We start from the raw sequence: 10,286 nt of genomic DNA on the forward strand, positions 1-10,286 counted from the left end.
TTATTACCCTTCCAGATTTTGTCCGCCTTTTTGATTGGTTATTGATCACCCGAAAGAAATTGATATTACCGAGCCAGACGGGTAATATACACACTAAATTTCCCCCTTGGGTACCCCACGTTGTAAACAACATGCGCTAAGGTGATGCGCGTACGGTCCGATTTTACGCGGTGTAAATTCCGATTTACAAGCACTTTTTAACTGTCAAATGATAAATGTTTACCAAAGTAAAGTAATGATACATATTTTCATCAGTATTGAAAACAAAAATGACCTTGTGAAAGCTTGATATTAATTACAAAAAAGTACATTCAATAGAGTACTTCTTTTCTCTTGTTTACATTCGTTAGGTACGGGAAAAAATACGTCATGTATTTATGTGACGTCATGTTGTGATGAAGGGGTACCCTAAAGGGAATCTTATTTCGACGTTTCATTTGAAACAACAATGATTTTTTTAAAAATTGTCTAAACTCGGCAGGGGAAAGGTAATTAAATTATTATTTTGGATTTGGAGTGATACATGTGGATATATTACCTGCCAAGATAAAATATCGGGTGATATAAAATCTTAGCAGGTAATATATCCACATAAATCACTCCAAAACCAAAATAACATATATACAATGTATATAAAACCAAGTAAAAGTGTTTTTAAAAAATAAGTCTGAGACAGTTTTATTATGAGCATGTTTCAATATAAAAATGAAACGGATGTTTTTAAACAGTTCCATAATTATATAAGGTTTTGCGGCCATAATTAACTTTGGCAGCCATGTAGATATTTTAATAGATTTTTTTAACCTGATATGTCTTAAAAGCCTGTAATTTTGTGTATTTGTGTTATTTCATACTGATCTGAAAATGATCACAGCTGGAAAACTAGAATATTCTGAAATTTTTAATATGGCAGACATCTTGGATTTTTGCGGCCATAAGTTGGATTTGCAAAACCTAGATCGGAGGCTTGAATATAAAGAAATATGAACTACAATAATTTTACATCGGTGTTTTTTTACTGTTCAGTAATGACGACAACAGCTGAAAAAACTATCACATTCTGAAAATTTTAATATGGCGACAATCTTGGATTTTTGCAACCATCTTGGATTTGCACAACTTAGATCCGAGGCTTGAATATAAATAAATCAAGGGGCAGGACGTGAAGTGGTTGCACACTTGGTTCAAGCGAGCGAACTGGTTGCAAACTTGACAAAATGGCGAACACGGCGTGAATTTTTGAAACGGGTGAACGAATTTTTGCCAGGCAAGTGGGTTTCTTAGTTATTTAGAAGTTTATTAGTATGTCTATTCCATAATGCAATATATATGTTACACTCGGTTAAAGGTTTCAGCATCCTAGATTCTGTTTTGACGAAGTTATTGAAGATATAAACTGATCATGTAGATATTTTGAAACTTGACATGTGACTGTTCTGGTCGGTTTTTTCTCTTATTTATCCAAATTTGTAAGTTTTGAACTGCATTTAACAATAACAAAATATGTTTCTGTCAATGCTGTATAAATGGTTTAGTTTGCAAGTCCGAAGATAACGTTCAATGCACAAAAATATCTTGTTCAAGCACATTTTGGTTGCAGACTTATACTTCAAGGATTTTTGGTTGCAAACTTATTCTTATTCTATTGAAATCCATAGTGGAGTGTAGAAGGTTATATTTATTAACCTTTTTTCAATGGCAATTATTGACATTTATGTTCTGTTATAATTGTTATTTATCCTTTCTTCTTTTACAACAATTATGCACTTTATATATCAAATTACATGGTTCTCAGTTCAATACTATAATCATCAGTAAAAGCCTGCAAACAAAATAATAGCATATAGAAAAATATTTATTGATACTTCAATTCTAAAATATGTCATCATATGTAAAATGCAAATGAAAACTACATACAAAACAAACGTATGTGAGGGTATTGTTGTATGTAAGTGAATTATTTTCATCATAAACATAAGGACATGTGCACACATACGATGTTACTCGGCAAAATTTCCAAAATTTATCAAAACCACAAGAAATGTTAATTTGTTTGTTTCGTATGTAAAGATCAGCAGTTGCTTTAGACATAAAGTATGTAAATGTACTTAAAATATTTTTACAAACCAAAAGTTAAAATGACATGCTTGTTTACAATATTTCGGATTTGATGTACATCATATGTCAATTGGTATTCTAAAGATGATTTTGATTATTAGATCATAATATAAATGATATACGATTGGTTATTTACATTGACTGATACGTGACAAAACTACTTAAAGTCATTGTTCGAGTTAGGGAATTTGGAAGATGTTTCGATTGGTCAATAATAAGGAACAATTTAAAGAAACATGTGAATAATGCCCTTGTGTCAATGTTAATATAGTTTTTATCTACTATATAATCAAATTTATTTCAAATCTTAAAAAAGAACAATAATGAAAGCTGTTTGTTGCTATTTTTTCTTCTTTTCCTTTACAGTTAGTCATGCCAAGATATAAAAAAGTCCAAAGACTTTGTAAAAAGAAAAGAAGTATATCGAGGAGAAAAAATGATAAAGATAAACACAACTGAACTTCAATTTAGCATATTGTGTTTTATATCTATTTGAAAGACCCTGTCTTAGGATATTTCTGCTCGCATGCACAATTTGTATATTATATATATATTTCTTAAGGGTATAATTGCCTCAATATTGCTAATTATTTAAAAAAAATAATTAGTTATTCCTCGCTAAAAATATACATGCCACATAATTGACACAAAAGTTTGCAACCAAAAATGCTTGAACAAGATATTTTGTTTTCAACCAATTCGCTCGCTTGAACCAAGTGTGCAACCACTTGACGTCCTGCCCCTTGAAATGTGTAATATAATAAAATGGTGCTCTTTCATACTGACCTGTTATGACTACGGCTCAAAGCTCAATATTTTGAAAATCCCAGGCTCAAATCAAAATGATTGTATCAACAAACAACTGTGCCAAGTTTCATGTTTTTCACAAGAGGTGCATAATTCAACATATTTTATGCACAGATTTCTTGGACTATAAGTAGTAAATAAAACCATGCATGATTTCTTTCAATTTGTTCTTCCTTTTCATGGAGGAATAACTATGTTTGATGAAACTCATTGAGATGTGAAGATGATATACTTCACCAAGAAATCCAAAGCATTCAGAATGTATATCGAGAACGCCATTTTGATATCAGCACGTTTTACTTTTAGTTTAGAGGTAAACACAGTTACTAGCAGCAGTCGACAGAAAATAGTATAATTGTGTTCAAAGAACAAAAAAAAAAGTTTAGAAAAAAATGCAATAATGTTGTTACTCTACAAATCTGAATCTGAAAGTCATTTTGCGTGTTGAAATTATTTCTTCGATTAAAGGTTTAGGACAGTCAATGAATTTCCGAATTCCAGTTTTGAATTTATTCTACTATATATTTAATTAAATTTTCTTAAAATTTTCACTGGCCCGAACTTTTTTTCACTGGCCATGGGCCACCGGGCCAGTGCTAAATTCGATGACTGTTAGGACATACTCGATTTTCACAGTTCATCGTTCACTTTAAAGTACATGTTACTACATTTCTACATGTTTTTATATGTATCGAAAGAGCGTGAAGTGGGAAATGTTTAAGGCAAAATAAATCCAAATATGAAAATTTTATTTTATATCCTTTTTGCTACCTAAAGTTAGGCTAAATTTGTGTCACTTTATATTTATTTTTTTAATAATATGTGTATTTCGAAATCTTTCGGTTTTTCTCGGTGTCTGATGGTATTTTCATGCCCTATATATTGTGAGAAGCCAGTTTGAGTATACTAGTATATTAAATGTTTATAATCACTCAGAGTCCGTGGATATATGGTTAACTATCAAAGGTAAGTCTGGATACACACAACCTGTGTTCTACACTTTCAACCCATTGAAAAATCCAATGTCATTACAGTTTGGGTCACTGGAAAGTATTCAAAATATGTGCAATTACTGAATTAAAAGAACGTGTACATATGTATACAAAAATAAAGAAAAAAATAAAAAATATTCTTAAACATTTAATGGATAAGTCCATAAATCAGTGTCAAATCTTATCCAATCATATGGCAGTTAACGAATGGTATATTCAGATTCTGAAACTGTCCTTATGCTTTAATTGATTCATTCAAAACGCCATTTCAAATATTGTCCAATTGTATATGTTAACAAAATTTATGTTCAGACCACGTTATTATGTAACAATATCGGATATAGAACAGTTGTTTAAACTTTGATTATTTCATCAGTGAAGGTAAAAAAAATAGCACTTATGAATTGGCATGAGTGTGGACATCTTGAAGATAAACTGAAACATGTATGTTAATCTAATAAAAATGGAAATATTTGAAACGCTGCACTTTCAAATGGATAGAATAGATATACATTTTAATATAAAGGCCAGTGTGAACACGACTTACTCTGCTTGTTATATAACTCGTAGTAATGTTTGGGAATAACCTTTTGAGACTTGAATAAATGATTCGATATTGTCGAAAATTCGTTCGAAGCGAGTACGTATGAAGCAATGTGATTTAATATTAAATAAAGAAGGGTTGGGCCAGGATTTCAGATTTCGTTCGTTTTTAACGATAATTCGTTATAAGCGAGTTCGTTATAAGTGGAGTCGATTGTGAGTTTTCATTTTCAGTCTTACCTTACGAATTATATATAATGCCAAAGCATTTTCATCAGCTATTAAAACCCTAAGTTAGGTATCCTTTTCAACAAAGTTATAAGTGATGAAAAATGTACCATCAGTTCTATCAAAACAATAAGAATTACTCTACAGCTGGCCGAAATTCTGAAATCGAGCAGAATTTCACATACTGCGTTGTTCGTACATATAAGTAGAGTATTTAAACATGTATGTATATCTAATGTCACTCTCATAAGTAACGCTTTTAAAAACGATTTTAATTAAGAACTAACTTAACAAACTGGTAATTTGTTGTTGTTGTTGTTGTTGTTGTTGTGGTTGACTTTGTTGTTGTTGTTGTTGTGGTTTTTGTTTCCATGTTAGTGAGTGTAGTTTTCACATCATAATCTGTTTGTAATAGACATTTTGTTATTAAACCAATGTTTGAATTTAGGAAGCATCTTGTAATTCAAAATTGTGTTTATATATATTATATACATTCGAAAGCTGGAATAATATTTTTCACACACCAACCTGTGGTGAATCTTTCATTTATTTGAATGGATCACTCATCAAGACGAGGATTTGCTGTTCATTTGCTGTTTATTTGCTTTTTTTTTCCAGGGGAATCTAACCTGCTTAATTCACCAGCTTTGAGTGAGTTTGAAACAGTCCATTCAAAGACTTTATTATCAAAATACTAAAAAATAAGATACTAACAATATAGAAGCCTGGTCGGACGGTACGGAGGAGCATGTTGGTCTGGCTTTTGCGGATGTTTCTAAATTCAAAATTTCCCCATTTTGGTATTTAAAAGTTGAATTTTGCTTAAGCCAGTGCTAGAGGGCGTGGAGGTAACTTGCACTTACCAGTACATTATAGGCTCAACGAGCCTGCAACATTTTCAATTTTGTTGCTTTGAACGTTCTTTAGGGATTCTGCTTTCCCTCTTTTTACAGATTGCAAAAGCTTATCACTTTCGGTTTAAGCAGGTTAAAGTTATTATAAATGAAGTAACCATACTACTAGATGCATATCAATTACTGTTACATTCGTATATTATAATCGTCAGAATTCGGGTATCAATATGTAATGTAAGCAAATGTGCAATAAGTTTTATTTCTGTGTGATCTCAATAAGTTTTAGGTGGACATCCAGGTGATGAAGAACTATTTTAATAAAATGTGATTAAGAATAAATTGTTATACAGGACTTAATTGTGTGGTTATAATCGGTCAAATGTTCTAAATTATAATTGATTTAAAACAATTACTATTTCTTTTAAGATGTATCCGAGCAAATAGCAAATTGTTGCGGTTGTTTTCATTTAGTGTCATATATATTGTTTTATTAATTATCAGATGTATTGTTTGTATTATCAAATATGTTGCAACTGTTTTCAATGAATAAAACGTTATGTTTAATTTTTACACTAAAATAAACATATATCTGGATAAGATAAACAGTTAAGCATTTTTTAACCAAATGCAAATCAATAAAATACTTTAAATGTAGAAAAAATAGTAGAATTTCCATGTGACAAAACTATTACGATAAAATTGCTCGCATATGCACATACAATGATACAGAATTATTCTATTAAAGTTGATTGGTGAACAATGAGCACATTTTCCATAAGTGTTAAAAATGTTACTAAAAATCAATAGAAATGTTTAATTTGGATGTTCTTATGAAATAATTCTAAAAAGGGAAATGTTGATTTAAAAATTTATATAATAAATACTTATATCTTGTTCTAGTTCAAATCTCATTTATGTTATATGGGCTTTTATAATACTGCACGTTTGTAACGTCGCTTTTCATTGGATAATCGTGACGTTTATATAGTTTTATATACACGGCGACTAGCAGATCAGGCTATATTATCAAACAACCGTTTATATAGGGCCATATAACCTGTCAAAAATCTTTATAACTAATAATATGTCCCTCCCCCCACTTACCAACAAAATTCATATGCATGTATCATTCTTTTGTGGTGTGATGTCATGTATGATACTAGATACTATCAATATAATAGACAATATAAATTGTATGACAGGCCTTCCATAATGGACCGGTTCACTTTAAGAACATATTGTACATACACATATAGCGCAATATGTTACAATTCTTTTTATGTTTTAACCTCCATGATAAATGAGACGGAAAAGATTATGATGGATTTATTAATCTAAGACTAAATAAAATAGTGAAGTATGGTTACAAAATAGAAAAAGGCGTTAATTATTTCGCCATATTTTGACATAATTATGCTAATGCGATAAGATTTTAAATGAATCTGAAATTGGATCCAATTTTCATTGCAGTACTTTGTTATCTATTGTTAGAATGAATGTGACCAAATAAATAGGAATGGAGACCATATTTTGTAGCTAGACTCTTTAATTAACATCAACTTGATACTAAATGCAGTTGTAGTTAAAACTGTTAAAGTTAGATCTACATTTTGTACATTTTGTTACCGTCAACTTCATCTAACATCACATAGCAAAACTATCTCAGCTGCTGTAACAAGTCCATAAACAACCCAAAATGAATACAAGTTGTAGATACGTTTTACTACAAACATGAGCCGCGTCACGACAAAACCAACATAATGGGTTTGCGACCAGCATGGATCCAGACCAGCCTGCGCATCCGCGCAGTCTGATCAGGATCCATGCTGTTCGCTTACAAACCTTTTAACAAGTAGAGAAACTGATAGCGAACAGCATGGATCCTGATCAGACTGCGCGGATGCGCAGGCTGGTCTGGATCCATGCTGGTCGCAAACCTATTATGTTGGTTTTGTCGTGACGCGGCTCACATAACGATCTAATTCGATAAAGTTATATGTGTTCCTAATTACAAAACAAGCAGCAGGTGCGATTCATTTTCAAATCATTCTTGAAGAACTCGAGTCTTACTGTAGATGGGGATATTTTCTGTTCAATGATACAAAATATATTTATAATTGCCCCATTTCAAGCAATATGTTGCAAAAACATACATTTTAGCTTATATTATTTCTTGTATTGTCTTGCGACTTCCAAAAGCTTTGTGTATGATCTATAAATCATATATTTCTAAATTGGCTTACTTCTGGTTGTTATTTTATTGAACGCTATGGTGTAAAAGTATTGGCTGTAGGACTGTTGTTAAAATATTTATCATTTCAATTAATCAATCAATGAGGGTTTACAAAATATCAATTATGAACCGGCATCAGTGTATAACAACAATATGGAAATATTGAGTAAATATTTGTACATGTACATTAACTAAAAGTATAACATGATTTTGATGATGAAATTGAAATATAGGAACATGAACACTGCAATGTGAATTGTATGCATTTGAAACGATAATCACAAGATTATTTTTCATATACTAACATTTAAAATGTCTAAATAACTGAATCTCCTTGTGCAGTCGATTGTTTAAAGGTTTTGATCAGTGGTTGCGGACATAGTTTTAACTGAAATATTCAATATATAATATTCTTATTACTTTAATCAAGCTATTGTAGAAAGTTTTAGCATTGAGTGTATTGAGTGAACTAAAACTTACGAATAAGTAACCCAAAGTTATATAAATGAAGGAACAAAACAAAAGTATTTTCTAGCGTTAAAATATGCCATTAATTAGACAAAAGAATTATTCTACAACGTATGGACATTCTGACAGGAATTTCACTTATTGCGAAGTTCGTGAGTATAACTTACTATTTACATCTTTTTTTTTGTATAAATCAGTTGCCGAAAAACTGTTTTATTTTTAGATAAAAATATACTATTATTTTCAACTTTATTTTTCTTGATTTACACTGAAGTCGGCAACTAATTACTTTCATATTCACCTGTATTTGATTCTTTTTTACCGAGAGAGAAAAAAACATGATGATTAATTTTTTTTGCTATTCTTAAGCTCATTTCATGAAGCAAAAGTATTTTGCCTGAAGTAAAAATGTAACCATTAAATATCCAATGAAAAGGTTGGGCGTATACATGCTGTCATAAAGGAATATTTTCATAAATTAGATAAAACGGGAGTTATTTATGTTTGTAGTATAATTAGAAACAGTGTTCCAAGAGTAACTCTCTCGGTATAAAGACATAGAAGTAACACAGGATTTATCGAAACGATATCTTAACTTACTTTATTTGTCTTTCAGTCAAATGTTACAATGTATGTTGATCTTGTAAAATATTTGATTTTTGTTATAATATTACGTTTTTTAAAGTGTTTTCCGTTAAAAGCACATTGGACTTAAAGAAAGGATTTTTTTAGAAATTATAACCAAGGAAGTGGAAAAAAGGAGATGTCATAATTGAATATGTTAAGCTTGACTGCTGCTAAATTGTTCTGTTGTAAATAATTTATAGGATATCATATATACATGCTGTGCAAGATTGGGAATAGATGAGTTCACATTGCCCTTATTGTATGATATGAATTATAACATTGATTTTTAGTATCGATTTACCTTTTATTATGAATGTTTCATTCATGTTTTGTAAATCGGACATGTTAAACTAGATATACTACGGGTAGTTAATAAGTTTCAAATATCACATGTTACAAAAATGTTTTCAAATGCGAACAATACGTTCTTGCAATACATAACATTTTTACAATATATATATATATATTACGATCATTTTCAGTGGTATTTCTTGTGTCTTGGAGAACAAAAAAAACCATATAGTGATTACCATGAAATCCAGTGGATTATATCATTGCTTTAACATGTCCAACAAGCTTGTAGAACCTTCAATAGCCAACAGGATGAATGAAAAATGCAATATGTTACAACTATTTTACAATCATTGACCCTTTTATCCAACGAGGCGTAAACGACTTATGGAAAACAATCAATATAGGAATTGATATAAAAAGGAAAAGTCGATTGCATAATAGACACAACTCATTCATTTACCTTTAAGACATACAGCTGATGATGAACATATGCTATGATTAAAATACAAATTTACGAAAATAGCTGACTTGAATCTTAGAATAATTGCATTTTTTTGCAATATTGTCAGGAGTGTGGCTGTTGATATTTATAAGTGATTTACGAAACAAAGCAAACTAATTTTGTATATATTTTATGTTGTTTGTTATTTTTGTTAAGAATTTTTTCCTAATCTTTGGCTGGGTAACGTCAGGCACTTTCGTTCATGACATGACGTTATCAAATTTATTGTGAAATAATCATTTCATATAACTCATTCTTGTACTACAGTTATCTACTTGAAAGCTTATTTTTGCATGGTTATTTTTCAAGGTTATTTTCTCCGGACAAAGTCCGTCTGAAAACTGTTTGACTTCCCGTAAAATTGACAGAAAAAAGTTTAGTAGGATTTGCATTGGTCATTTCAAATTACAAACTGAAATAAGTGAATATCATTGGCAATTCTACTGGTTTACACAAGTTGGTCGTGCGCCAAGCTACTTTTGCAAGCTACTTTTGCACACCACGCTAGCTGCATGCGCAAGCAAAGGGGTATATAAGCTGAGAATTTTCTATTTGTAGGTGTTCTCCGAGTTAATTGGAGTTGAAGAGATCAGTTGTCGTAGTTTAAAGTATTTAATTTG

Source organism: Ruditapes philippinarum, unplaced genomic scaffold (assembly GCF_026571515.1).
Source record: "Ruditapes philippinarum isolate M1 unplaced genomic scaffold, ASM2657151v2 ctg4522_1_1_1_1, whole genome shotgun sequence".
Classification (NCBI taxonomy): Eukaryota; Metazoa; Mollusca; class Bivalvia; order Venerida; family Veneridae; genus Ruditapes; species Ruditapes philippinarum.